At 44.0% G+C, this 6,892-nt stretch overlaps 1 pseudogene; it reads right to left on the bottom strand.

Moving 5' to 3' along the window:
* Positions 1 to 5,849: 5,849 nt before the first annotated feature.
* LOC137235004 (xylosyltransferase oxt-like) lies at positions 5,850 to 6,666 on the bottom strand (annotated as a pseudogene).
* Between the last annotated feature and the right edge of the window lie 226 nt (positions 6,667 to 6,892).

The raw sequence follows: 6,892 nt of genomic DNA, 5'->3' as shown, positions 1-6,892 counted from the left end.
TTGGGTCCATCTCTCAAGAGCGTCTGCTCTCAGTTCTATCGGAACGAGACGCGCCTAGCCAAGACATCGGTCCTACAGACGGAATACAATAGGGTACTGAGAGAATACGTCACGTTAGGGCACATGTCTAGGGTGCACACCGTAGTACCACCACAATCAACTGATTGCTATTTCTTACCGCATCATGCGGTGATCAAAGAAGAAAGCACAACGACTAAAGTAAGGGTCGTATTCAACGCGTCGTGCCCGACATCCAATGGCACAAGCCTGAACGATGTTCTACACACCGGCCCAGTACTTCAAGCCGAGTTAACAACACTACTCCTTCGATGGAGATTCTACAAGTACGTCTTCAACAGCGACATTGAGAAGATGTACAGGCAAATTTGGATAAAGGCAAATTTGGATAAAGGAAAATCAAACCCAATACCAAAGAATAGTTTTTCGACTCAAAGCAGAGGACCCTGTCAGCGTGGTTGAGCTCAACACGGTAACCTTTGGGGTCAACTGTGCTCCCTATCTAGCGATCAGAACCCTACATCAACTTGCAGATGACGTCGAGGCATCTCTGCCAACTGCAGCGCACATCTTGCGAAACAGTATGTACGTCGATGACGTACTTGCAGGGGGGCATAGCATCGAGGCAGAAATCACGGCTCGCGATGAAATCATAGCTGCATTAAAGTCAGCAGGATTCCCTCTGCGAAAGTGGACCTCTAATTGCAGTAGGATACCACAGGGCATACCCAAACCTCACATGCTTACGGAAGACTTTCTGGAGTTCGAGGACGCGAGCATGGTAAAAACCCTAGGCATCCGTTAGAACGCGCATTCCGACTATTTTTATTTCACAGCGAAACCAATCGAAAACCAGGACATCGTAACAAAGAGGGGGATCCTATCTGCCATCGCCAGACTCTTCGACCCTTTAGGCTGGCTCGCCCCAGTCTTCATCGTAGCTAAGATATTAATGCAGAACATTTGGCTGGAGCGACGGATTGGGATGAACCGGTATCCACAATCACTCTAGATCGGTGGCAAACCTTTATGAAGGAGTACCCCGCCATTAACCGGTTTCGTATACCTCGGTGGGTGCACTTCACCCCAACCAACGATATAGAAATTCACGGCTTCTGTGACACGTCCGAAAAAGCCTACGCGGCTACGGTTTACGTGCCAGCTAAAATCAACGATAGGATCTACGTTAGTCTACTCATGGCAAAAACGAGGGTGGCACCAATAAAAACAATTTCACTACCAAGATTGGAGTTATGCGGTGCCGTCTTGCTGGCTGAGACTTTGGAAACTGTGATGGAGAACCTGAACTTAGGCACATTTAATATTCACCTATGGACAGATTCGGCCATCGTCCTAGCATGGATCAGAAAACCACCTTTTTCCTGGCCAACGTTTGTAGCTCACAGGGTAACAAAAATCGTGGAGAAGGTAGGAACTAAAGCATGGCATCATGTCGAGTCTGCACCAAATCCAGCGGACTTAGCCAGCAGGGGACTTCCAGCCTCGGACCTAGTCGACAATTCTTTGTGGTGGCAGGGACCTCCTTGGCTGCAAGAAGGCAAAGCGAAATGGCCATCTCAAGGCGAACAGGAGTACCACACAAACATCGAAGAAAAACGAGTACAAGTGCATGCAGCAATAAACATCAACAATAGCGAGGATATTCTTGATCGGTTTTCCGATCTATCAAGAGCGTTGCGGGTAATCTCCTACATTATAAGATTCGCGTATAGAACCCAGCCAAAAACTAAAACGTTCTTTAAAGCAGAGTCGCACCAGATTTCGCCTGACGAAATCAAGGCTACGACTAGCCGCCTCATCAGGATATCCCAAACCAACCACTATGCCGAAGAAATAAGCTCTCTGAGAACTAGGAAACCCATCGCGACCAAAAGCGAGATTCTATCTCTAGACCCCTTTATCGACGAAGGCAATGTCTTTCGGGTGGGGGGTCGTCTCAACGCATCCAGGGACGTTCCCGTCGACGAGCGTCACCCGATAATCCTCCCTTACGCCTGCCGACTCACCCGTCTCCTAGTCCAGTTTGTCCACACCATTTCTATACATGGCGGAAACCAACTAATGCTGCGGCTCCTACGCACGCAGTATTGGATACCTCGGGTCAAAAACATGATCCGATCCATCATTCACAACTGCAAGGCCTGTACGATATTCCGCAAACGTTCCCCGACGCAACTCATGGGAATTCTCCCTGCGGAACGTACTACCTTTTCTCGGGCATTTACCAACACCGGCGTGGATTTTGCCGGACCGTTTAACATCAAGTCTTACAGCGGACGAGGATGCCGCATGTCTAAGGGATACGTCTGCCTATTCGTCTGCTTTGCGACTAAGACGATCCACTTAGAGGCGACTAGCGACCTCAGCACCGCCGCGTTTCTCGCAGCATTTAGCAGGTTTGTCGCCAGACGAGGATGCCCGAAAAACCTCTATTCCGACAACGGGACGAACTTTGTCGGCGCGTCAAGGGCTCTCCGCTAAGAGGTCAAGGCATTCCTCGTTGATGCGCGCAACCAAACCCTCTCTAAATATGCCCACCAAACCCTGACATGTCATTTCATACCAGCCGCTGCTCCTCATATGGGCGGGCTGTGGAAGCGGGGGTCAAGAGTTTCAAAATTGATTTCAAAAAGATCGCATCGGATCATAAATTTCCTCTCGAGGAGTTTAGCACCCTCCTGTGTAGGATTGAATCCTGCTTCAACTCCCGATCCCTACGCCCATCTTCAAATGACCCGTCCAACCTGGAGCCACTTACCCCCGGGCACTTCCTAGTCGGGGGCCACCTACTAGCGCCACCCGAGATTGACGTCAGCGAGAATCGCGCTTCACTCGTCAATCGATGGGAAAAACTTAAGGCGCTGCATGAAAACTTCTGCAAACGGTGGAAAACGGAGTATGTCACCGAATTGCAGAAGCGCGTTAAGTGGAAGCATCCACAATAAAATCTCAAACCGGGGGACCTAGTCGTCATTAAGGAGGATAATCTACCCCCCAACGAATGGAGACTAGGTCGGATAGCCACCCTTCATTATGGCCCCGATAACCGAGTTCGAGTCGTCGAACTGGATACGGCAAGGGGACAAACCACCAGACGAATCACGAAATTGGTCCTACTACCACCCTCCAGTGAAGGTGAGGGAGAATTGTAACTCCCACCCGTTATAACAAACCCCCTTAAATAAAATTAACCCGCTCTCGTTCACCCCGAACGAGGCCAACAAACCACGTAACCCAGCTCTCGTTCACCCCGAACGAAGCCAACAATCCTAAAGCAGATCTACTATCTGCGACATAAATGAAATAGCAAAATAATTGGATGGGCAATCGATAAAAACTTTGTAGTTCCAAGTGCAGATGCGATGGAGCCAAGTGTGAAATATGACAGTTGTGGAGAGATCTATATTGGGCCCGGAGATACAATACCAACCAATACTGGCCATAGAAAGGCATTTCGATTATTTGAGTAACGCTAACGCATGTAATGATGGTGTAGGTGGTGGTGGCCAGTATAAGATGCAACATCTGGGATTTTCTTTGCCACAGCAACCACCTAAACGTTAAAAACTGGTGACACCATTAAAGCGCGTTGCGTTTCTTGTCGAGTTGTGTTGCGTGGACACAAAATGTATCGTCCAATTTCATCAAACATATGAAGCGTGCCCACCCAGAGGTATATAAAATGTATGATAAGTATAAAATCCTTAAACAACATGGCATTGTGACAAGATCGGCAACTGTAGTTGCCCCTGGAGAGCAGGGCTATTTTGAACCCACTACGTTCCTAGAGGCTTTGCCCTCGAATTCCAATACCTTTAATCCTGAAAGCGACGGAATAGGTATTGAAAATGAACAAGACTCTGAGGCCAACACCACAACCAACACTGAAAACTCTCAAGCACATTCTAATACATATCATACTGATACCGTCGAAAATTCAAACGATTTACAATTGAATAAAAATCAAACTCGCAGCGCAATTGGTAACACCAAACAACCAATTCAACAATCAGAAGTTAATTTATCAATCAAAACACTACAAGCAATGAGTAAATTATTTGATGAAAATCTCAAGTCTTTTGCTACAAAAACTGAATTGACGGAAGTAACTAAAATTGTTTTAATTTTTATCACATTCTTTAATCAAAACTTTGCTTGTAATATTTTACTTGAATATATAAATAAACAACCAGTCCCACTGATTTTATGGTATATGTTAAAGAAAAAAAAATACGGCTATTATTATTCACACTGCAATATGCAAGCCAAGTTTCAGCAGAGATCTGGAAATTTTAAGATAATAAAAATTTCTTTAAGCAATATTTAGCTCTTATGTAAAGATAATACGGTGTTAATCAGATATAAATATAGGATTCTTTCTTCTGAGGAGAATAGCAAGATTTTGTAGGAAAAATCAAGTTAGTTAATGAGACTATTACATTTTCTTCTAACTTGTTTATATCGCTTTAATTTTAAGTCATAAGTATTGTTATGATAATTTTTTTTTCAAACTTGAACAAGTCCTTAAATAAAAATCGAAGAAACCTAAGCTTTGCGCTCCACAACATGGCAAATTAAAACAACGCCAATATACCAAAGAACAACAAACGAATTGTCGCGTAGCCGTGGTCAGGGTGGGATAGGTTTTGTATTTAGTTGCAGCCTTTTTGACAGATAGTTCATAAAAGTTATGTCACAAAGCTGCGGCTGGATTTAGAACATATTTTCTATTGACTATGCCTATGCGCCATTGATTTAGGAGCGGTATTACGGTCATGAAAAACGCCTAACAAAAATTGTTATGTATACTTTCTTTTTACTCACGATCATCTTTTCTCCATAGTCCCCTTGAGACCCTGTGGGTGCCATCATATTGGGCAATGCCTTTTGTTCGATTAGTCGTTAAGCTGAAATAAAAATTAAGTCTTTATTAGCGTCTACTGACGGTACAATAAAATATTTTAGCGCGCACCTATTTTCTTTGTTACAACGCGTAAAAGCGCGAGTCGAGTTGAGACTACGACCGCCACCCTTTCTTTTTAATCGTATGCCTTCAGATTCCAACTCACATTCGAGCACATTTGCTACAGCGATTACCCGCCGACCACGACCTTTGCCCTGCGCGGCACCCTCAATAATTCCAGGCAAATAGAGCAACTGTATTTTGGCACCTTTATATTCAATGACTCAATTAACGCTACGCGCGCATCGCCACTTTTTAACACATCGAAACCATCACCTTTCTCTCCCATTTTGGCAGGTTCCAGCAATTGTGAACGATACTTAGCAAGCTTTGCTTTCGGTTGCTTTGTTCTTTTGCAGAACGCTGTGTGTCACGTCAATGCCTCCTTACAAAATTGTGATTTTTGTTAGCTGTTAGAAAACTCGCTGTTAATCACTCACTTAAACTTATTACAAAATCCCATGGCCACTCAGAAGCTAAGAGATCCTCCATGCATTGCAATAACATTGTCAGTAAAGATGCACCACCCCAGATTGTTGAGAAACGTTTTCGGCCTAACCGAATATTTGGAAATCTCGATTCCAATTCCGTCAATTTGCGGAAGAGGTATGATTGGCGCGCATCTACGTGTATATAGAATACATGATATGGCGTCAAGAAAAATGCACTTCGTACACCTTCAGTCTGTGTGCGCGCATTTCTGTTTTCGGCGTTCTGCGGCGTAAACTCTGTAAATTTGCAAACAACCGAGTTACTGGATTTATTTGTTATGCAGAGACGACAATGCATAATTAGTGAGGGGGATGAGGGACGAAGAGACTAACAGAAATGCTTAAAAGAAGTGAGCTCAAATTGATTTATGAATTGTAATCCCAGTTGCGTAAATATTAATTCCAAAAACCGCCGCATGGCTCACGCGGATCCCCCGAGCATTTCATGTTACACCGAGTCTGGCAATTTTGCTGACGCAGGTGGCAAATCAGCACCACAGAAACATTCGCTAGCATATTGTACACCCACATATGGAAACCCCGATTGTAGACAAAGTTGTATGCATTTTTGTGGCGTGTTGGTGGTTTTATAATTGATAAAATAACCAGAAAGTAGGTTATACTCCTTTTCAGCTTGATAGCAACCGATCGCAGTATTCGCTGAATGATTGCCAGTGGGACACTGGTTGGGTAATTTTTTCGCATAAAAATTTCCCAATTGAATAGCACATGCAGTTTGAGCAATTTGTTTTCGACATTCTAGACTTCGCGCGCGTTGCATTGCCTAAAGCGCTTCCTTGGCAGTAATATTACAATTCATTTTAATTCCAAAACGTGCAGTATTAAGTATGAGTTGACTAGCATCGTTATTGCGGTTGTTTCCCATTGATGATGATGTTTGTTTTAGGTTAAGTGCAGCTTTATCTTGTTGATAGTTAACAGCCCGCTCACTCACGAAGTCATTACCAAACGATCGTTGCTTGATTATTGGCATGCGCCAGCGCCGCAGCATTGGCTTCTAGATATGAATTTTTGGGTGGTCAAGATTCCATTGGAGTTAGATATATTTAGCGATTTGTATGCTAGAAACACTTGCACTCCCAATATAAGAACACCTAACAGGAAGAAAAGTTTATAGCGCCCAAACCACCGAAATGCTATGTAGTGTGACATTTTAGTCACTGGGCATTACTAATTTGTGTGTCAGGTGTAGTTTTTGGATACACCGATGCACTGGTAAAAGCCTTTAAAGGATATTTTAATAAAACAAATATGACGGAGGTACTAGTGGTGGGTGCATATAATGCATAAGACATGACAGTGGTATGGCCGTTTCAATGATATCGAAAGTAATCCGACGATTTACTGCAGGGTAGCTTAGTCGTAACTTCCTCTTGAT

The sequence above is a fragment of the Eurosta solidaginis genome, chromosome X (genome assembly GCF_040869045.1).
Source record: "Eurosta solidaginis isolate ZX-2024a chromosome X, ASM4086904v1, whole genome shotgun sequence".
Classification (NCBI taxonomy): domain Eukaryota; kingdom Metazoa; phylum Arthropoda; class Insecta; order Diptera; family Tephritidae; genus Eurosta; species Eurosta solidaginis.
The sequence above is the reverse complement of the archived record's forward strand: the minus strand, read 5'-3'. Positions and strand labels throughout refer to the sequence as shown.